This window comes from Pan troglodytes, chromosome 4 (genome assembly GCF_028858775.2).
Source record: "Pan troglodytes isolate AG18354 chromosome 4, NHGRI_mPanTro3-v2.0_pri, whole genome shotgun sequence".
Taxonomy (NCBI): domain Eukaryota; kingdom Metazoa; phylum Chordata; class Mammalia; order Primates; family Hominidae; genus Pan; species Pan troglodytes.
Genome location: NC_072402.2, coordinates 33253072 through 33277064, shown reverse-complemented (window position 1 = coordinate 33277064; position 23993 = coordinate 33253072). Strand labels below are relative to the sequence as shown.

The 23993-nt window shown below is 36.1% G+C and overlaps 1 long non-coding RNA gene across 2 annotated transcripts in view; it reads left to right on the top strand.

Annotated features, from left to right (window-relative positions):
• The first annotated feature begins 8731 nt into the window (after positions 1 to 8731).
• Positions 8732 to 23993, top strand: part of LOC134810071 (uncharacterized) — a 40933-nt gene continuing 25671 nt past the window's right edge. For both annotated transcript variants that reach the window (XR_010157199.1, XR_010157200.1), the window contains exon 1: positions 8732 to 8853. This is a non-coding gene — a long non-coding RNA (uncharacterized LOC134810071). The remainder of the gene's footprint in view (positions 8854 to 23993) is intronic.

Genomic DNA, 23993 nt, shown 5'->3' with positions numbered 1-23993 from the left:
ACTTACGGCTTGTGAGGCTTGGCTAAAAACTAGGTAGAGCCAATCTTCCCTGGGAATTTGGAGCCTGACGTCCTTGGCTAATCAGCAGATGAGGGTCAGAAACATAACTATAAAAGGTTTCATGATTTAACAAGGACTGGATCAGCCCCTCTAAGTTATGTACAAGCTGAATAAGAGGTAGGCAGAGATGAAGATGGATCATAGACACAGAGAGTAGCAGAGACCCCATAACCCTGAAGCCCCCACAGAGATAGAGTAACCTCAATTCCTGATAGCTATACAATTTTAGGTCCCAGGACCTGGTTACATAATGAATCTAATTTTTGATTTCTATCACCCTTACTATATTTTTGTAAAAATTTAAGTTCTTAAGCTATCTTAGGTGGGTTTCTGTTCCTTGAAACAAAAGAGCCCTGACAGGAACACTGCCTGATTACATATGTCCTGAAGAATATGGCTGAGTCCATGAATATGTGAAAGAGGCATTTCAGTGCAGGTCAATTGGAAGTTGGGCTCACTCTTTTCAGCTAGCCATTGTCACCTTTATAATGATGTCCATTTTAAAATCTATACTTGTAGCAAACCCAGCTATCCATTTATATGTAAAAATTGAATTTGCTATCCCATCATGCTAGGTACAATTTTGAACACACTACATATACAATATATAGCAACTTATGGTTGAAACTTATCTTACTGGCAAGTCTGAAGTAAGAGTTGGGTAAGAAACCAAAGTCCCTATGACTGTTACTGTGAATATAACACTATATGTTTAAAACCTCTTCTACACTATTTCCTTTCCAAAATATAAACCTAGAACTCCTGCTATGCATCTGTGAGGTTATAGTCTTAAACTTCTGTTTCATCCCTCTATGACATACTTTAGATCATGAAACATGTTCTTTCATCTTGTTGAACATGTCATTATAATGTCTATTTTGCAGTAAATCTGAACCAATAAAAACTTCCAGAGTGAAATAATTCTTCAAGATTCTAATGTCATTTTTAAACTCAAAAATGGGTATATCTACAGTCCAGGAATATGTGTATGATCTGTGTTTTAGAAAACTAAATTGTGTTCTTCCTCTTTATATAAAATAAGTGGTAATATTTTAATAACATGGACATATCAGTAGAGTTTGCGTTGTTTCCCTGGAATTAAAAAAATTAGTCATTATATCAGTGTTTACAAATGAGCCCTAATGGTAAAAATAAAATATGTATGTAGTTTAATAGTGATGAGTCAATTGCAGCTCATGAGATACTTTTTATACATATTTATAAAAGGAAGCATCTTCCATAATACAAAACAAAGCAGTTAGAAAAATTAATTGGAAAACGCAACCAATAAATGTTTGTCAAATAGGGAAAAGCTTTTGTGGTCAAGAAAACCACATAGATAAGAAAAGTGTTAACAAAATGCTGGGTCAAAGAAAGATAGATGAATTAATAGTAGCTCTGACTACTGCAATATAATATATACATGGAAATATAAAGGACATAAACTAACCAAAGCAATCTTGAAAAGTAGAACAAAGCAGGAGGACTTAGCAATATCTGATTTCAAGAATTACTATACTATTGTAATCAAGACAGTATGGTGCCACTGTAAAGCGCAATGAAATAGAATAGAGAATTCAGAAATAGACTATGAATATTTGGTCAATTGATTTTTGATTAAGCATTTTCAACAAATGCTACAGGAACAATTGGATATATATATAGGAAAAAATTAACCTCAACTCTTACCTCCTACCATACATAAAAATTAACTTGAATGGATTATAAACCTAAATGTAAATAATTAAAGCCATACAATTTATTTTTTTTAAAAAGCATAGAAAAAAAATCTTTATGACACCGGTATGGGAAAGATTTCTTGGAATTCAAAAAGCACAAGCCATAAGAGTAAAAATTGTTCATTGAATTTCATCAAAAGAAATATTTCTGCTCTTAAATAGACACCATTAAAATATGAAATAACCAAGTCATAAGCTAAGAGGATATATTCACAATACATACATCTGATAAAAATCTTGTATTCAGGATATATTAAGAATTCTTAAAATTTAGGAATAAAAAGACAAACAGTTCAATTAAAATAAACAGGGAGAAGATTTAAACTGACATTTCATACACAAAAATATGAATGGCCAATAAACACATAAAAATATGTTTAAAATCATTAGTCATCAGGGAAATATAAGTTAAAACCATGAGATATCACTTCATACCCACTAAAATGGCTAATATGAAAAAGACTGAAAATCTTGGAAATGATGTGGAAGAACTAGAACTCTCATAAATTGCTGGTGGGAAAGTAAAAGTGGTGTAGCAAAACCAGCAGTTTCCTACAAAATGAAATGTACGCTTACCACACGACCGAGCAATTCCACTCAGAGATAGTTACTCAAAAGAAATAAAAACATGTTCTCATAAAAACTTGTCTGTAAATGTTTCTAGAAACTTCATTCAAAAAAGCCAATAATTAGAAATAACCCATATATACATCATATGAATAGACAACCTGCAGTATGTCTATACACTGAAATATTGTACAGCCATCTAAAGGGCAACAACATGGAGGAAGCTCAAAAACCTTACACAGTTGAAAGAGGCCAGAAATATAATATTCCATTTATATGAGATTATAGAAAGAACAAAACTAATCTACAGTGAGTAAAAGCAAATCAGTGGTTACCTGGGGTTCTGTGGTCGTGTGTGTGTGTGTGTGTGTCGGTGTGTGTGTGTGTAGGGAGTGTGGTTGACTGGCAAGGTACACAGAGAATTTGGGGATTAATAAGAACATTCTATATTTTGCTGGTTATGGTGGTCCTATAGATCTATGCATTGAATACGTGAAGAAGGAAAACCCATCTTAAGAGTTATGACTGAAAATCTTTTGACCAAACTAGCAAAATTTAACTATACAGAGAAAGTTCAGCTAAATGACCTGTGTGTGCGTCTACTTGGAAGGAGCATCCAAGTTCCACTGTCTCAACAAGAAATTGATCCACTGATTATCCAGATCTTGTGGCTTATTTTGGCTAAGGAGGTGTTCTTTTTCTTTTTGGCCTGGTAATGTTTCTCTAACCCTAGGAATATGTTAACATTATATTCTTAAAACCTTTGGAAAATATCAAAATTAACATAACTAAAATGCCAGTCTCATATAGAAACTAACATATAAAAAAGAAGCAACTTTAAACCCATAGTGTTGGTGTTTTAGAATAAATTTATATATAACTGTATTCATTTGTGCATATTTGTCTGATTTTTAAAATATTTAATTTATGCAAACTATTCAGCAATACCAGTATTTTAGTTGTTTAAACTGTTTCAGGAAATTTAATTGATTAAATTTGTCATTAATGACCAGATGCTTCAGGAAAAGTTTCTAAAGTTTTTATCTGATGTAAGAATTTAATAATTCTTCCACTCAAAGTGTTATGTGGTTAAATGTCTTTACATCTTTATACAAGGTACACAAAACCATCTTGCCATAATTAAAGAACTACGGTTGACTCTTGAATAGTTTTGAAGTATACAGGTATACTTATACGACACTTTTCTTTCGGCTCTGCCACCACTCCTCTTCCTCTTCCTCCTCAGCCTGCTCAACATGAAGACTACAAGGATGAAGACCTTTATAATGGTCCATTTCCATTTAATGAGTAGTAAATATATTTTCTCTTCCTTATTGTTTTCTTAATAACATTTTCTTTCCTCTAGCTTATCTTATTGTAAGAATACAGTATATAATACACATAACACACAAAATATGTGTTCATTAACTGTTTATGTTGTCAGTAAGGCTTCCAGTCAACAGTAGGATATTCATAGTTAAGTTTTGGGGAAGTCGAAAGTTATACGTGAATTTTTGGCTGCATAGTGGGAGGCAGTACCTCTAACCTCTGCATTGTCAAGGGTCAACTGTACTATACACGGCTCCCCATGAAGCATCAAAGAATCTGGGATCCAGCATTTTCCTAGGAAAGGACTTGTCATTTGCATAGTTAGGCTTATCTCAATTTCAAGGAACAGAAAAGGTTTAGGTAAATAAAGAAATAAATTATGGGCAGCGTCTCAGCAGCCACATGCTTTTAAGCACTTCTGAGGCTGAAATATATAGCCATGACTTGACCAAGAATTGTGGGCACCCTGTTGTCATAGTTTGGGTTTACCCCAAACACAAAGCCTGAGCAGAAATTCAGGTGCAATGATTTACAAAAGACCAATAAGGGAGTGGGGAAGCAGGATAGGAAAGGGGAAGAAGCTAAGTAAGTGATTTTAGCCTAATCTCAAGGGCATCACAGGCTTGAGATGAAGGAACTGGACTTATATCCCACCCCGGTACATGTAGGCTACAAGCCACCCTGGAAGGACAAAGGTCGAGGGAGGCTTGAGAAGAAAAGAATGGGAAATTTCAGAAGAATGGCAGCTCCAGTGGCTCCAGTGGCCAAGGGCAGTTGTAAGTGACAGTTGTTAGGGACAAAGCCCAGCAGTTTGAGGGATGCACTCACAGAGCTAGTGATCCGGGTGGGATGGCAACACTGCCCACTGCACTCGTGCGGTCTAATAATGTCACCCCTTCAACCCAATATTCTCCAATACTAGGAGACATGCTAAGAATTACTTGGAAAAAAAGATAGAAAGGACAGACTTGAGTGGCAGGGCTTAATCAATTTTCCAAAGAAAACCAATTTTCCAAAGAAATTCAAGTTTGACTCCAAAATGCAAAATTCATCCAGGAAAGAGAAACATCCCCCAAATAAAAGCCTATAGATAAGAGATTTTTCCTTCTTCAACGTGAGTTTAGGAATTATGTGAATACAATGTCTAAGAGACATTGATATCCCTTGAGATGGATCTCCCCGTACCTTAAAAACCTTTTTCAAGAATTCCTTTCAACCAAATATAATACTCTTTCTGAGAGAAGTTCTAGTGAGTACATCTTGTTACAGTTTTAGGGCTGTTTTAGCATCCCTTATAGATTGGTGCCACAGGCAACTACCCAGTGGGCCCCCTTTCATACAACTCAATATAGCAAACCTAAAAGTGGATTCGAACAGTGGGACATCATCTATTGGCTATCCATATACCTAACTTCATCACCTCCTTCAAGTGTTTGCTCAAACATCTTCTTAGTATGACCTGCTCTGAATACTCTGTTTAAAATTGCAAGCCCCCACCTATCAGCATTATGAATTCTCTTGATCCCCCCTTACCAAACTCTACCTTTCTTATCCATAGAATACTTACCACCTTCTAAGTGATAGTGCTATTAATCTATTATATCAATATCTTATTGTCTGTTCCTGTCCCCATTAAAAAGAAACTACATGAAGTTAGGGCTTCATTTATTATGTGTTTCAAGCATCTGGAACAGTGTCCAGCGCATAGTCAGTGCTCAAAAAATATTTACTACTTTAGTAATCCTACAGTTTAAGTGACTCAGATAACCTGTTGTTCTCTAAGAAGCATGAGCCCTTTGTTCCCAGTGTTGGTGATTGAACCATTCTCATAATTTAGCCACAGCTCATGGCTGAATAGGTGTGATCAGTTATCATTGATTTGAAACATCTCTAGGGGATATGCTTCTCAAGACAAACCAACGGTTTCCTATGTGTGTGCTTAAATGGTGTTTCCTAAGGTATAGATCCATGCACCAATCAACTGTGGCCACCATAACAGGACTACAGGACATGACACATAACAACTTTTGCAGAACAAATGTCCTGTGGTGACCTTTTCCCATGCCACAGGGTCTGTGGGTATAGACTGGTGTAGTATGAACTGGCCAATGCCGTTTAAGCTAGTCATGAGCCCTTTTCCATTGTGCTGAATTTTTGCAACAATTCATTTTCTTTTCCATCTAAATGAGGTCAGTGGGAAAAGTTCACACTTGGGCTGCACTTGAAATGTTCATTTTAAAATAAATATGTATGTAAATATATGTGGATATTAACTGATGACTTCAGGGCTTTGGCCCTCTGTCAATTGACTCTCAATGTTACCTGTTTCAGAAACCCTTAAGAAAAGTCATATCTTATGACAGAGTTGCTGGCAAGGAAAACAGCCTAGAAGAGAGGTTTGGAGTTTAGTAGAAAACTGCAATTGTATCTAAGTAAACATGTTTATAGATTACTGTCTAAATGTGGGATTAAAAAGTGATGTGGATATAGTAATTCCTTTGACTTCCACAAGTCCATAAAAATTAGAAAGGAATAAAATAAAATTTAATGTTGTGGAAAGAACTGTATACCAGTATTCTCATTTAGCTCTGTCTCTAAGAAATTATGCAACACTGGCTAAATACTTTAACCTCTCCAGGACCCCATTCACACATCTTTAAAACAATAGGGCTGGAAGAGAGAGCCTCTAAGGCTTGCCAGTCATGACCACTTAGAATTCTGGATTCAAAGTACTTGGGCAAACAGTCTGCTAAACTCCCCCAAATCCATCACCTACTCAGTAAGTACATTTTCCACAGATAGCATTTTGAAACCACTACACACATTTTACATTTTAAAAGCTCTATTCATGCAGAAACTAAAGAAATAATATTTACAAAATCAATTTCTGTTATTATCTGGCATTGTTTTATGCCATGTAGACTATTTTAACCACTTAAGAAAGATACTCTTTTATCCATAAAATATTAGATGTGGTACTAATCCATTGTAAACTAAATGCAGGCCATTTAGTTTACACAGGGCCACAGATAATCCTGCAAGTACAAGGTTACTGCATTATGCTGAGAGAAATAGATTATACAGCACAGTGCACTGCCTGTATGATTAGGTCATAAAATTCATGAGTTTTGTATTGCTTTGCAACAAGAATTGTTAGTCTTTTAACTAGAATCCTGCCATGTGCACCCTATAGTGCTGCAGACTTTGTTCAGTGGCTACTGTTCAACTGTCCTTTGCCCATGATATCAGTAAAACATACAGAAGTTTATCTAATATTTATTTAGTAAAATGATTCATTCTTTTGGTTTCTCTCTGGGACTAGACTGAGTATGCCATCAGAGAACTCATAACTCTTGTATCCTGATAATACAGCAGTTTGTCTCCAACCCTAAATCAGCTGTAGAATGATAGAACACAAACTTGGTGTCCAGCTTGTCTAAATCCATCATTTAACACCTGGGCAACCTTTTAGATGAAGTGACAAGTTATAATGTCATTTTTTAAAAGCCTACAGAAATAGTAACAAGTATTAATACAGCCCTTATATGTGCCAAGCACTGTTTTAAGGGTTGTACATGTACTAATTTACTTAGTCCATTCTTCAACCTGATAGTTAACAATCCTGAGGGGCATGCTATTTATATCCTGTTTTACATATGTGGAAACTGAAGAAAGAGGTGCTAAGTAACCTGGTTAAGAACACACAGCTAGTATGTGAAAGGGCCAGTATTTGAACCCAAACAGTTTGTCTCCACATATAAACATATATGTATGTATTAGAAGAGAAATAGACTCCCAGTAAATAAAAGGCTTTTTACTAGAATTTAAACACACAAATATTCGTATTTCACTCATTTGCACTTCTACACCAAAAATAACAATCTGCTTTCATGGGTGAGTTTTCTTTTGTTGAATCATGAACATTATGCTGGAGAATTACGGTGGGTCTGAACTTATTACCAGCATGGCACACTGGGAACTCAGTTTGGATTTACAACATGCTCATCACACGTCATGTTAAATAGAAGCATTGACAGCTAACTTTCCGGCTTTTAGTAAGACTAATTATATAGGTTTAGTCTGCTCTAGGATTCAGTGAATGAATTTAACATAAGAAATATGCTATTTGGCACAAAGTAAGAAGATTTAAATTTGTATCATGATTCAAAGGAATGAGGAGAAAGAAAGCAAATCCTGAACCTCTTTATAAAATTTTAAGGAAGGAAAAATTAAGAAGCAAAATTAAGCTAGTAGAATCTCTTTTATACAAGCTGACCTTCAGAATAAAGTCAGCTCAAATTATTTTGCCCTCTACCAAGGGTGAGTTTCTCCTTAATTCTTTTCCCTTTAAATATCTTCACAGTGATGGTTGTTGTAACGGTTAATTTTATGTGTCAAATTGACTGGGCCATGAGATGCCCTGATATCTGATTAGACATTATTTCTGGGTATGTCTGTGAGGGTGTTTCTGAAAGAGATTAGCATTTGGATTGATGGAGTGAGTAAATCAGGTGGCCCTCCCCAGCCAGTTGAGGAGCTAAACAGAGTAAAAAGGTGGAGGAAGGTTGATTTACTCTCTCTCTGCCTGACTGTGTGAGCTGGAACATGAATCTTTGGCCCTTAGCGTTCCTGGTTCTCGGACCTTCAGACTCCAACTGGAATCTATACTATCAACTTTCTGGCTCTCAGGCCTTTGAAATACACCACCAGCTTTCCTAGGTCTCCAGCTTGCAGATACCAAATTTTTGGACTTCTCAGCCTCCATGGTCACATAAGCCAATTCTTTGTAATCTGTCTCTCAATCTCTCTCTCTCTCTCTCTCTCTCTATATATATATATATGGAACATATATATTTATTTATATTTATGGAATAGATAAATGTGGAATAGATGTATATCTCTCCTATTGGTTTTGTTTCTTTGGAGAACCCTAATAAATTTGCCATTGTTCTTATAGATTTTTATCATTTCTAGTAAGCCTAGGTACTTTACATACATTGCTTCTTATTTCTTTTTTTTTTTTTCTTTTTTTTGAGATGGAGTCTTGCTCTGTTGCCCAGGTTGGAGTAGAGTGGCGCGATCTCCGCTGACTGCAAGCTCCACCTCCTGGATTCACACCATTCTCCTGCCTCAGCCTCCCAAGTAGCTGGGAATACAGGTACCTGCCACCACACCTGGCTAATGTTTTTGTATTTTTAGTAGAGACAGGGTTTCACAGTGTTAGCCAGGATGGTCTCGATCTCCTGACCTCGTGATCCACCCGCCTCGGCCTCCCAAAGTGCTGGGATAACAGGCGTAAGCCACCACACCCGGCCCATTGCTTCTTATTTCTAATCCTTACTATGATACCGCAAATTATTGCTATCCCCATTTTCAGTGTAAGAACTCGAGGTTCTAAGACAAAGTAACTTGCCTAAGGTTGTACCACCATTCTTCAGGATGGCAGAGTTTATCATTATTAATATCCAAACCTAACTGCACAATGAGGTATCACCTCATACTCATCAGGGTGCCCACTATTTAAAAAAGAAGAAGAAAAGAAGTATTGGTGACAATACGGAGAAACTGGAAACCTTGTGCACTGTTGGTAGGAACGTAAAATTGTGCAGCCACTATAGAAGATTAAATGGCAGTTTCTAAAATAATTAAAAATAGAATTACCATATGATCCAACAATTTCACTTATGGGTATACACCCAAAAGAACTAAAAGCAGGGCTCAAAGAGCTATTTGTACATTCATGTCCATTATAGCTCTATCACGATAGCTGAAAGGTAAAAGCAGCTAGTGTCCACTGATAGATTAATGGATAAACAAAATGCGGCATATACAAACAATAGAATATAATTTAGCCTTAAAAAGGAAAAAAAATTCTGACACATGCTACAACATGAATGGACCTTAGGGTCACTACACTAGGTGAAATAAGCCAGTCACAAAAAGAAAATGCTGTATATATGATTCCACTTTCCTGAGATACTTAGAGTAGTCAAATTTATAGACATAGAGTAAAATGGTGCTTGCCAAGGGCTGGTGGGGGAAGGAATGGGAAGCTGTCGAATGGGTATAGAATTTCAGTTTTACAAAAAGAAGAGAGCTCTGCAGAAGATTTGCACAACAATGTAAATGTACTTAACACTACAGAGCTGTACAGTTGATAAAGGTTAAGATGGTAAATTTTGTGTATATTTTACCACAATTAAAAATTAGAAAGAAAACTAACTTTACTCAGAATGCATTACATGTGTCAAGCAGTGACACTGGCCATTTAATCCTTACAGTAATCCCATAAGGTAGGTATTATTATTCCTTTTCTACTGGTGAGGGTTGTGGTAGGCTGAATAATGACTCATAAAGATGTCAGTGTTCAAATCCTCAGAGCCTGTGAATATGCGCACTTTATAGATGTGATTAGCTAAGGACCTTGAGATGGGGAGACTAAACTGGATTTCCTGAGTGGGCCCAATGTAATCAGAAGTGTCCATATAAGAGGGAAATAGGAAAGATTTGATCATAAGAGAGGAGTCTGAGAGTGATGCAGCATGAGAAAGACTTAACTAGTCACTGCTGGCCTTGAAGATGGCAAAAGGGGCCACAAACCAAGGAAAGCATATGGTAGGAAAGTCAAGGAAATGAATTCTCCCCTAGTTTCTCCAGAAGAAACACAGCCCTGCTTATTTATTTTAGGACTTCCAGTCTCCAGAACTGCAAGATGATAAATCTGTGTTGTTTTAAGTCCCCAAGTTTGTTATAATTTTACAGCAGCAATAGGAAACTAATTCAAGAGCTTCTATAACATGTTCAATATCATATAATTACTAAATTTTACACTTAAGATGCCAATTCAGATCTATCCAACTACAGAAGCTTGAGTTCTCAACCAGTGAGTCTATGACAGAGTCAGTCAAATGAACTGCGTGGTACAATGAAATAAGAATGTGTTCATACCAATCATATGGTGATATCCGCCTTACACTTACTCATATATACATTCCTCTTCTTAAGAGTTCTCAGAATGTTTGACACTAACTTTTCAATTATTTGAAATTGATGTTAAGTAGCACCCACTGGGTAGAACACTGAAATATAAAAATTAATATTTCTGCCAAATGTCATCTATACAAAAATTTTAACTGAAAATAGATTACTTTCTTATTGGAATATTTTTCTGGAAATAATTGCTTGAATTAAAGAGAGGAAAAAATATCTGACAAAGAGGAGTTGCAAACATACCCTAATACTGCAAAAAAGTCAGACTGTCATCACCCTGAGAGATTTTCACTTATAACTTTAAAGCATCATTATTGTTTTCATTATTACATAACAATGTTCCCTGTTTCCTAATTTTTTCACTGAGGTATTACTGCATATAGTAATAGATCCTAAGTTTACAATCTGATGAATTTTGAGTTATATAGCCAATATCCCAGTCTAGATAGAACATTTTCATCATCAAATGATAACAAGGAAAGAGGCACCCTCTTCTCATGCCCCTTTCCAGTTTTGATCTTCAGGAAACTATTTATGATCAGATTGTAAGCAACCCATTTCTTACCCCCTAAGCCATAATTCTGCTATGCCCATAACTGATCATGCACGTATTTGGAATAGAAATTAGGGTTATATTATATATGGTACACAAAGGGAATACTTATTCACCTTTCAATATGTCATTTCATGCTCTCCATAGTTCAGCCCCTACCTGCCTCCATAATTTTGGTCCCCCTCTCTCCTTTGAGTTTTCTTCTTCAATTGTATGCTCCTATACCCAGCATAACCTCCTCCCCTCCCTATAAATCTACATAATACCTATTCCTCTTTTAATGTTGAAACTGCCTTTGCAAAATTATGACAGTAAGAGAAATCTGACATAGTTAACTCCATCTTGCTTCTAACCTCCAAGCTGTCCTTGGTCATTCCTGGGTGTGGGCCAAACTCACTTTGGGAGGAATTTAGCCTATAGTTTAACCTTAAAGCAAGGATGATAATAGCTCTTCCCAAAATTAAACCACCTTTGTAAAACTAGTGAAAGGCCAGAAGGTTAGAATTATGAAAGGAGCCTTAGTGCTGCTAAGATATACTTAAACACTAACCAGCCATTTCTCTGGAGGTCACAAGACTTGTAACCTCCCCCAGTTACTCCTGTAGATAATATCACTATCGTAGAACCTAAAATTGGCCTTTTAAGATTTTTTTTCAGACTTTTGCATTTCTAATGACCAGCTGACTCAAGACTCACATAGTCCTGTGGCCCCCACTGAGAGGTTGACTCAGTGCACCAGGATCATTTTCCACACCCCTATTATTTCATCCCCAACCAATAAGCATTCTCCATTCTCTAGCCACCTGCCCACCAAACTATTCTTGAAAAAACCCTAACCTCTGGGCCTTTGAGGAGACTGATTTAAGTAATAACTCTATCTTCCACATGGTTGGCTTCACGTCCATTAAACACTTTCTTTACTGCAATACCACAGTCTCAGTGAACTGGTTTTGTCTGTGCAGTGGACAGGAAGAATCCATCAGGTAATTACAGTGACAATTCAAGGGCTACTTCTTTATTGAAACGTTTCCTGAAGTCTTCCCCAATCTATGAAAAATTACCTCCTCCTTTTTGTCCCCAGTGTATCTTAATCACTATGCTCAAATAAAATCCAATATTGCATTTCTTTATACATGTTAGACCATAAAAGAGGGTTGCAAATCAAATGCCTTCATGACCGAGGGAGGCATAAGTGAGTGAAGCAGCTAGAATTAATATAATATGGAATGGTGAGAGTGTAGCAAAGTAGAAAGTGCATACCACTACCTATAGCATGCAAATAAATTTATTTTAGAACAAACAAAAACTGAAAAGTCTGGGAGCGAAAAACTTATGACACTATCTTTTTTAAATGTAAGCCACTAAAGTTGGTGTATACTCTTCAAGATGGAAGGGGACAAATACTAGTGACCAGCCAAGGTTTAAAGAAGTCTGTATGTTAAAGAGTTTCCCAGCTCAATCCCAGTCTAGCAATCCACTCTATTGCTTGTGAGAGTAAACCACAACTAATTGCCTTTACTTAAAGTTCTAAGTATTATCCAAGAAAACAGGAAACAATTTTCATCCCAATGCTTTATTATGCACAGATTAATTTTACTTTCATAGAGAAAGTCAAAGATATGATTTCTCAAAAATGCAATATTACTCTGTTTGACATCATACAACAGCTTTTTCTCATTAAGCATTAAACTTGGGATTTTAAAGTATCTACAACATGTTCACATTTTATAGGCAACTATTATATATCCTGTGTTTAATTGGGATCTAAATTTATGACATATTGTCAGATAATTTCCTCACTAATGCCCACAAATAGTCTCTTACAATGTTTATTCGTTTTGACAGCATTGCTTTCTTGGATCTTTTCACTTTCTTTGTAAGGGGTCTTGCTTCAAACTACATTTTATGAAGTATGTGCTAAGAAAGAAACACAAGCCAAAAGTTTGAGCAATGCCACTAGTTAGATGTTGCATTGAGGAAATCAAGTCTCAGAACTTCCAAGGGAAATGTGGAATGAAGAACAAACAGTTTTGGTAAACTCTCCTTAATCCTCTAAAAGACTATAATGAGTGATTTTTGTTAGAATTTTAGATGATGCTAATGTCATCTGAAACATCTACTTAGGTAGGCAACACAGTGCAGATATTAATGTCACAGACTCTGAAGTCAGAGGCCTCAGGTCAAATCCAAGGTCACTTAATCACTTGAGCCTCAGTTCCTCATCTATAAATTTGAATTTATCACCAAAACTATGATAGGAATACTAGCTACCTGTTAGGCATGTTAAAAAGTGCAAGTAACATAATTTGCAAAGTGCTTAGCATCACTTGACACATGGTAGGTGATATGGTTAGGCTTTGTGTCCCCACCCAAATCTCATCTTGAATTGTAATCCCCATAATCCACATATGTCAAGGGACAGACCAGGTGGAGATAATCGAATCATGAGGGCAGTTTCCCCCATGCTGTCCTCATGATAGTGAGTGAGTTCTCACAAGATCTGATGGTTTTATAAGGGGCTCTTCCCCCTTTGCTCAGCACTTCTCCTTCCTGCTGCCTTGTGAAGAAGGTGCCTTGCTTCCTCTTTGCGTTCTGCCATGATTGTAAGTGTCCTAAGATATCCCCAGTCTTTCTGAACTGTGTGTCAAACCTCTTTTCTTTATAAATTACCCAGTCTCGGGCTGTTCTTTATAGCAGTATGAAAATGGACTAATACAGTAGGACCCAAGAAATTATAACATGTACTATTGCTATTTACCTGGAATTATCAATAAGTTAGATGACATTTAATTATTTTTGGTAATAAAGAAGTTTGCGTTCTACTATTTTTCATACTGATTGTTTAAAAGCTTCAACATCTGTTTTGTACACATACACAACCACATATGTGTAAACAATTTTTATAATAAGCCTATAGTATAAAAAAGGATAATTCTACCTAGAGTTATCATGAGGAGGGAATGATCTTTTATGCAAACCTCCATCAGTAGTGTTGGAAACTAGCGGGAAACTACAGTGTAATTACTACACATACAAGGCTCTGCATTCTTATTCAATTACTGCCTTCGCAGGCCTTTTATATTTTTACTCAAGCATAGTGAAGACAATATGGCATATTCAATCTCTACTTGGATAATTATAAATAATTAAATTTAATTAAGCCCTAATTATGCATAATGAAAAAAAACTAGCATTTCCCTGGGATGTTCATGCAATCCCATGACTAGCTTGGCTAACTGTACACTGCAGCACAAAACTTGAAAATTATTAAGAAACCTAAAAAGCAGCAGATACCGCTAATTTAAGATGTGTCCTGGAACAAGCCGCTCAATTTCTGTGGGACTTAGCTTCCTCACCTACATAGCCTTGGGTGGAATTAATTCTTTCCAAGACTTCTTCCAGACTTCAGAGTCTGTGTTTATATGATTATCTAGTCTACCTTTCTCTTATCTCAACACAACTTAAGGAAAGCAGCACAATCCCATCTTCAGTGGTGGCAGAGATCCTCAAATGACGTGATAGGTGCCCCCTACTGGAGTGTCTCAGAATTGCTAGTGTGGTGGGAAAGAGGAATTTGTAGCTTGAAAAACAAATAAACAAACAAAAAAAACCCGCCAAGGGAAAGTAAAGTGGGGCTTTACTTCTGTTGTCCCTATTGACTAAAGTATTCCAACCATCCAAATACTAAATTTTAAAAATTATTATATTTAGAAAACCTTGTGGGGGCCAAGAGAGACTTCCCCTTTGCCCTCTGGGGAGTTGCTGAAAAATCAACTCACAAAAGGCAGATTAACTGGAGAAAAGGCACACATATTTATTTAATGTGCACATAGGGAGAATCACTGAGGGATGCCCACCATCCCAAATGGTTCAGAAGCTTAGATACTGCCCTGGCAAAACAGGTTACCTGAGAGGGGCAAAGAGAAATTCTGTTGAGGGGATTACTAGGGAGAATGAATGTCTCAGGGAACAGAAATTAGCTTGTCCATTATCTTGTGAAAGGGTCTGTTCAGGCATCGTTGCATTCTTGGTTTTACAGGGAGAAGAAAAAACAATTGTTCCTTTTGGTGGGCCTGGATCTTAGGCAGATAAATGTTTTGGGAGAGACGGTGGGTGGAGGAGGGCACTCTCATGAGGTTTCTGCAGTTCAGCATGTCAAAACACCACATTTGGAGTTACTGACTTCTGAGCCCTAACAATCTCTAATCCAGGGATCATAGAAAAGCTGCCCTCAAACCATAAACAGTCTATATATGTGTTTTATACGGTCAAACAATGTTCTTAAAATATTGGAATTTGTCACCAAAACTTACAACCCAAGAGAATTCACAAAATCCGAATTTCTGGTTTGCTTTGAAAATTCAGAGGACCAGGCTACAGTAGGCTCACATTCTTGCAGCATGATAATGGTTGTAGCTGAGTAGCAGCTGACTCCCTGACTACCATTCTCAATGGCCTCTTTAGCATTTGTCACTATGTGTTTCTCTCTTTTTCTTCTAGTAGAGAAACATTTTTCTGTATCTCAGCTCTATCAAAGGTAGGAAATCTAAAGACAAACCATGTTTCTTATGCCATCCGATTTCATTCATTCATCGTCAGTGTCTCATATTTGACTCACCACTACTGTTTCCCAAAAATTGGCCAGTCAAATATCAGGGAACTTATTTTCTGCTTTGTCACTTTGAGAAATATCGATTTGACCAGTTTTTACTCTTACTCTTTTTATTCATTTACTCTCAGGATGATTGCCAGATTTTCCCTTTCTCTGAAGCTCATTTATTTTAATAAAGTATAATATACTTTATTACTAATTTACATTCCCAGAAAATATATGTACTATATAATATAATATATAAATATACATTAAATATACAATGTAGGTATATATTACATTTATATATTATAATATATAGTATATATAATACTTATAATATATAACATTATATTTTCTATAATATATACATAATATATGTATAAAATAGAAAAAAAGATCCACAACAGACACAAATACTGTCAGTCACACATAAAAAAATGAGCAAAACTTCCTATCAATTATAAAATGTTTCTAAAAAATATAAAGAGTATCTAAGTATAAGGAACAATATGCCATATTCATTAATAGGAAGATGCAATAATACGAAGATATCATTATCCTAGCATTCATTTATAACATCAGTAAAATGCTTAAAATTTTTTGAATTTTTTTCCATGAAACTTAATAAGCTGATTCTAAATTTATATGTAATTCCAAAAGGGTCAAATCTATTCAAGAGAATTTTCAAGAAGAAAAGGTAAAAAAAACTTATCCTAAAAATTCCAGGACTTTAAGCTATGGAAGTTAAGATGGTAAGGTATTGTGACAAGAATAAAGAGACCAAACATAAATCTACATGTATGTACCCCTAATTCAACAATGTAACTACACTTAGTCTCTAAATACCATTTCCTACTAAAATGAACAAAGGCTCCTTGGAGAAAGAGCTGAGTCCAGATCTGGAAACATAATTTACAGAATTGTCAGAAATATTTTGTCACTTTCAAGAGCAAGGAAGCTCTCCAAACTACTAGGGTCATGACAAAAGGACTTAGGAGCCAACTTAAAGAGGCTCCCAGTGGCCAAAAATAAGCATCAATAAGAATAATAACCAAAACAAATTTAAGGTATTGAGGTATATATGTATAGATTCTTGAGATAACAATGTGTCTACACAACAATTACCACCATGACAAACCTTGTTCATCACTTTTAAAGGATGCCAGAAAGCCAACTCATTTTAGTAGCTTATAAATAAAGATAAAGAATCAAATATTCTTTCTGACTTTCCAATAAAAACCATAACCCAAGGGAACCAAATAAGTAATGAAAATTTCTCTTTACAAACGATTTCTTGCTAATAAATGAAGAAAAATGACAGAATGAGAATATCACCATTTTACAACCCTTATTGAAATAAATTAATGGAGGCAATGATTGCTAACATCACCAAAAGTAAGAAAAGACATTACATGCTTTCTAATAGAAGTACATGTGTCATGTACCCATGGGATTTTAATTTGTAGAGGTGGCTGGGTGACAACATAGAGAAGCTAATGCCATTGAAAGATTTTTATTATTTACATTGCACAAGCGGAGTGGGTGTATCACAGCATCCAGGGCCACATGGAGAAATGCCAGGTTTGGTCAGTAAGCAGAAGGGGTGCAGGGACAGCACGGTCCAGAGCCTTTGTTGTGTTTTCCAAGGGGAAGGCAAAGCAGAGCAGTTTAGGTCGGGTTGTTTGAAGAATGTTGGCAGTTGCTGGACTATAGTGGTGGTCTTTGGTTGTCTGGTACTTGGCCCTCAGTGCTTAGGACAGAGGAACACTGCCTCTTGGAGATAAGAGCCAGATAAGAGGTGCCTCAGAGTACAGACTCTGGTTGGTTAGTTTACATGTGAAAGACATGCTTCTAGGCAAGTCTTTTACTATGTCTTGCTAGCCCTGGAGGGACAGTCTCTTCCCATTCAGAGAGGCCACTAATGCTAGAGCATTAAAAATACAAAAATAAGAAAACATAGTTAATATAATACATACTGCCATGTATGAAATATTACTGGAAATTCTTACATAATACCCTAGGATAGTACTGTGGCTTTCATGTGTGTCCTTCCAAAATTCATGCTGAAACTTAATCCCCAATGCAACAGTATTAAGAAGTGGGACCTTTTGTGAAGTGATAGTCATGAAGGCTCTGTCATTACAATAGGATTAATACCTTTACAAAAACGCTGGAGGGAACTTGCTAGGCTCCCTTTTCCCTTTTCCCTCCAGAGGACATAGCATTCCTGGTGCCATTTGGAAGCAAAGAACAGCTCTTACCAGACATTGAATATGCTGGCACCTAGGTCTTGGACTTCCTAGCCTCCAGAACTGTGAGCAATACATGTCTATTGTTTATAAATTATGCAGTCTCAGATATTTTGTTATCATAGCACTATTGGATTGAGATGGAAATAATCAGCAAAACTCAGACTATGAGAAACTTTATGTCAAATATCCCTGTTTCTTCAAAAAATGAATGTAAAAGTAATAAATAAATAGAAAAAGGGGGACATACAGATTAAAAGAGACAAGACATCAAAATTTGGATCTTATTTGGGTCTCACACAGATAAACTATAAACATGTATAATACAACTGGGAAAATTTGAACACTAACTGGATATGTAACTACGTTAAAAGATTATTGTTAAAATTTTTAGGTATGGTAATGATTTTATCATTTTTTTGAAAGAATTTTTTTGATTTTATCAGTTTTTTTGAAAGAATTCTCATATTTTAGAGACATCAAATGAATTAGCTTCAGATGCAATAATGTGCTGTTAGTGACTTACTTTAAAATATCAAAAAATGATAATGGAGTGGGCGTATAGAGAGTGGCTGTGTGCCTAAACCAAGACCGACCATAAGTCAGTAATTATTGAAACTGTAAAAGAAGTACATCAAAGTTCATTATATTACATTTCACTGAGCTTAAAATTTTACATAATAAAAATTTTTAACAGAAAGCTCACAAAAATTAAATTAGAGTCTGAGAATATCTAGTTTTGCAAGGTTGTTGAGCACTGGGAGTATACCCACGACATGGAACAATTTGGCAATATCTGGTAAATCTGAAGACAGGTATACTCCATAATGCAGCAATTTCACATCCGGATGTATACCTCAGAGAAACTTTTTCACCGATATATGAGAATACACATACAAGCCAAAAAAAAGAGAAAATAATCTAAATGTCTATTAACAGAAAAGAGGATAAATGCACTGATGCAAACAAAAGATATTCCACAAATGTTAAAAGTAATGAGTGAGAGCAGCATGCATCATCATGAGTATATACCAAAGCCATAATTTTTAGTAGAAAGAATGCAAGTTGCAGGATAATAGTTGTAATATCATTTACATGTAAGTTTATATAGAACTTTAAAATAAGCAAAATTATACTCTAGAACATTTATGAATATGTAATTATACAATAAATGTTTAAAATATATGCAGTTATAATAAACACCAAATTCAGGACAGTGATTTTTCTCTGAGAAGGAAGGGGATGGTATAGAATCTCAGAGAAATCTCCAGGGGATAAATGTGTAGGTAACACTTTTGTTTCGAATACTTCTTCTCTGAAACAAAAACAAAACTGAAGCAAATATAGCAAATTATGAAAATTCACTAAGTGGATGGTGGCTACTTTGTGTTTTGCTAAACTGTTTGCCATAGTTGTCAGCATGTTTAAAATAGTTTAACATTCTAAAATAAAAATGGTGGTGTGTTCTGTGTCAATAATGCAATAATGGAATGTTGCAGCTGTCTCAAAAGTGTCTAAAAATAATTAAATAATTTCAGCCAAGGCAAACATAATCATTCGAGGAAATTGAGAGCTTGAACCTCTGTGTGGTCAAATGGGCATTGTGACACCCAACTGGCCTCTTAGCAAAGGTTTAGCTTTAACCGCTGCTAGAAGGAGAGAATAACCTGTGTCATTACACTAGATTCTGTTTCTAGTGCACACAACGGAGATTAGCTGTTTATTTCTTCCCCTGACTTTTGAAAATCATAGTTTCCACTTGTAATATAAAACTTTTTTTTATCTTAGCTTGACTTTGTGGGGTGACTGCATGATAAGATACATATAAATCCTCACTTGTAAAACATTTCAAAGTGCCCAAATGAAACATTTGCTTCTTTTTTTACATTACATTCAAAACTAGGCTGTAGAAAAACAGACACTTTAGTGATGACTCTACCCAAATACTGAAGTCAAATAAGGAGCTGCAGAACAGTCTTTTCCTTGTTGGTTACAAATAGTTTCTTTCCTAATGACAAAGATATTTCAAATACTCAGGGTTTTTGTTTTTCCTTCCTCCTTTTCAAACTTATTTTCTGTCTTTCTTATTCGTTATTAGTGTTGTCCTATAAAGGATGACCTGTGACATCTCTTAAATTCTGAGCAAGTTTCTTTTAATACTGTAGCCATATTTTAACGTCAGCAGTTGGCACTTCACATGTTCATTCTCACGGAGTGCAATGTGTGAAATGTGCTGTAGAACTGCCCCATATGCATGACTCCACAAAGATGCCTTCTGTTGCAATCAAAGCCTGTCAGCAATATCTTTGGGGTGCAGCATAACACGTAGTGGTAAATGGAGACAGAAGGCCAGCCTCTGAGTACACTGCAAATGCTCAGCCTCTGTGAGGGTTATTCTCTGTATCTTGCTAAGGAAGCAATAGTAAGAGTCCAAATGTGTTTGGTAGAACCACTGAAAGAAAGCTCAATCAAAAATTTTTAGAATTCCCATCCCCTCAATTTCAGACTGTTAAAACAAGAAAGATCTACTTCTTTATTCAGGTGAGTGATGAAATGCCACAACTACCCTAGTGGCCTGCTTGAAGATAGTATTGCTTTTATAGTGTTGGATGATGTACATGATCTTCAGAAGCAAGATCCTATGTAACTATGTGTGTGTGTGATGTTCAGGGGGCATTAGCCCAGTGCTCTCTTTTTCAAACAATGATACAAAACAGAAACAAAACAGAAAATCACCTTCAGGTTTGGGAAGAATGGTCAGATTCTAGCCTCCTTCCTTTTCCTAAGTTTTTCCTAAACTGAAAAGCACTGAAAAATGGCCTCAGTTATATAGGCAGCCACAGTATGTAAGACTAGATCTGTGCTTAAGCCAGAGAAAAGACCCTCCTCTGTTTCAGCAGCCTTCCTTTCTATAGAGGTAGTGGAATGGAATAAACTCTTCAATATCTTTTTATCTATGTTTATCTATCTATCTATCTATCTATCTATCTATCTATCTATCCATCCATCCATCCATAGCTTCTCAGCCTTTTGGCTAAGATCAGTGTATTTATCTACATATTTGCCTTCCATTTTCTTTCTAGTTATCTTCTCGTCCCTTTCTTAATTTTCTTTCTCTTGTATTCATAATAACCTTTTCATTTGGTTCCTACCCCAAACCACGTTTGTATATTTGTTCTTATAACTTCTGGTTATTGCAGTTGTCATAATTTTTTGCTGACTGCCTTTAACAATCTCATCAAACTTGGATATCTTTAGGAAGATAAAACAACATAAACTATCACTCATACTAAATTTCAATATCTCAAATTAATCCAAAACATCATAATTTTTCATGAAATCCTGAGATTTAATGGGTCAGTAAATAATTGCATGGTTTTCTCCAAAAAAAAAGTATTTTTACCACCAAAGTGAACAGAGAATGTGTATTTACCCCCCAAAAGACTCTGAAAAATATGTGAATAATTAATTCCTGCAAACATAATTCTCATCCCCTGGTTGGAATTAATTTGACTGAAACTTTAGATGTATTCCTGAGTTTTTCTTGAGTCTACAGAGTCTACAATCTAGTCCTAGGGGTCACAGTTTGTAACAGTTCTTGGAATAACAAGAAAATCACTGCATGTGTTCAGCTCCTCTTTGTCTCTGTCTATGAACTTTCATTGGTCTAATATTTTGTCAACAGTTCATCAAGGAAATTAATGAGCAGTCTGACAGTTTTAGCTCATGGGGCCACCATTTCCATCTGTGCGGTCTTCAAGTTGTCTCTCTGGGAAGGAGTGAATACACAGGATTGTTTTAGGGGCTGGATGGAAGAACAGCATTCTTCCATCTTCATGAGTCTAATCCAATGATGATAATAAGCCCAAGTCATTCACTCTTTCTCAAAATGTGTTTACAAAATAATATTTGTTTGTTCAAGCTCTGTTGTTTGTGCAATGTTATGGTATATTTACCAGCCAATTTTCATTTCCGAAGATCTTTGATAGTGAGCTGTTCTAACTGAAACCACATCTTTCTCATTGTTGCACCTCCACTGCCAGCACAGTGTTTAATTGAACAACATGGTATGTAGAACTTTACAAACATTAACTCATTTAATATCCAGAAAAGCCCTGTGAGATGTTTGATTCTTGTCTCCATTGTAAGGATTAGGAAACTAAAGCAATAAGCCATTTAGTGACCTTGCTCAAGGCCCAGATAGCAAGTGGCAGAGCCTGCTTCCGAAGACCCCACTACTGCTGTGCTAGATTATGCGTCAATGCTATGCTGCTTTGGGAGCGTCTGTGTATTCAGTACTAGTCTGTGGATGCAAGAGCAAGTGAAAAAGACTAAAAGAGGAAAAGGGAAGGGAAAAGAAAACAATTTGAAGAACAGTTGAAGCTAAAAATATCATTAGTAATTCAGAGACAAACTGGGATTTGAGTTTCCTTCTTATAAGATGGGATCATCTGAAATAAATGCTCTCATTTTATTTTAATATAATTTTGATAACTATAAAATATAGGTAACTTAATTTTTGGAGCATAATAATAATATAATGAATACCCATGAACCCACCATTTACCTCAAAACTAGAACATGACTCATCTGTGTGTTTTTTCTCTAGCTCATCTTCTGGTCTTCCCCCAGAAGTAAGAGCTACACTGAATTTTGTGCATATCATCCCCTTCCCATTTTAATATAGTTTTATCATATACATAGGTAGCCTAAACAAGCTTTTCTTGTTTTTGGTCTTTATCAAAATGATATGATACTATTTAAAATTCTCTTTTGCCTTTTTCACTTAAAGTTATCTTAACAAGATTCATCTATGTTGAATAGAATGAACTCTCCTTTATAAAATGTCATAGGAGTTTTCAAAACACTTTGTTTGTTTGTTTGTTTGTTTTTGAGACGGAGTCTCTCTCTGTCGCCCAGGCTAGCGTGCAGTGGCGCAATCTCAGCTCACCGCAACCTCCACCTCCTGGATTCAAGCAATTCTCCTGCCTCAGCCTCCCGCATAGCCGGGACTACGGGCACGCGCCACCATGCCCAGCTAATTTTTATATTTTTAGTAGAGATGGGGTTTCACCATGTTGGCCAGGATGGTCTCAATCTCTTGACCTCGTGATCTGCCTGCCTCGGCCTCCCAAAGTGCTGGGATTACAGGCGTGAGCCCCCACGCCTGGCCCTCAAAACACTTCTATATAAATTATCTCATTTCATTCACATAAAATCTATTGGAAATAAGTAGATTGCTCTAATTTTTCCTATTTTTTTAAATTGCGATAGTACCAAAAACCATGCTGGCAGCCACTAACAAATCTGGGTGTTTTGCTGGGCCCGCCCACGTGCTTCAAGACCCACATGTCATTATGGGCTCCAGGTCTTGCAACAAACAGGGATATTACGAACTTTGCATATCAATAAGTCTGTTTGAATGCTTGTAACTGTGATTTTATTTTCCATGTGGTATGGGTGTTCTCTCATTATATTGAGAGAGAAAAAAAATAAATAAAAAAGCAATCAAAGCACTTAGGACTTCTTGGAAATTCATTTTATTTCCATATGTATGGCACATAAATAAAGCTTTATGTTCATTCCAAATGTGACTGTCATGTCCATTTCACCATAGCTGATAGGATGTGATAAACAATAGCACATGTAAATTCCCACCAAAAATATATATCTGGAGGAAGTTCTGTCTTTTATTACCTTGCAAATTTCTTTTTTAGACATTCTTTCAGCTGCCTGGCAAGCATGTGAGGCAGTAAGAGACCTGACGTTCCTGTGGTTGGCTTGAGTTTTGTGTTATTTATTACTCAGGGATGTGCTAATATCTACTACCTTACAAAATAACTACAGCAGAAAAACTAGAATTCTGCTTCCCACATGAAATATGCAAAACAAATATGCCAGTGGGCCATAAC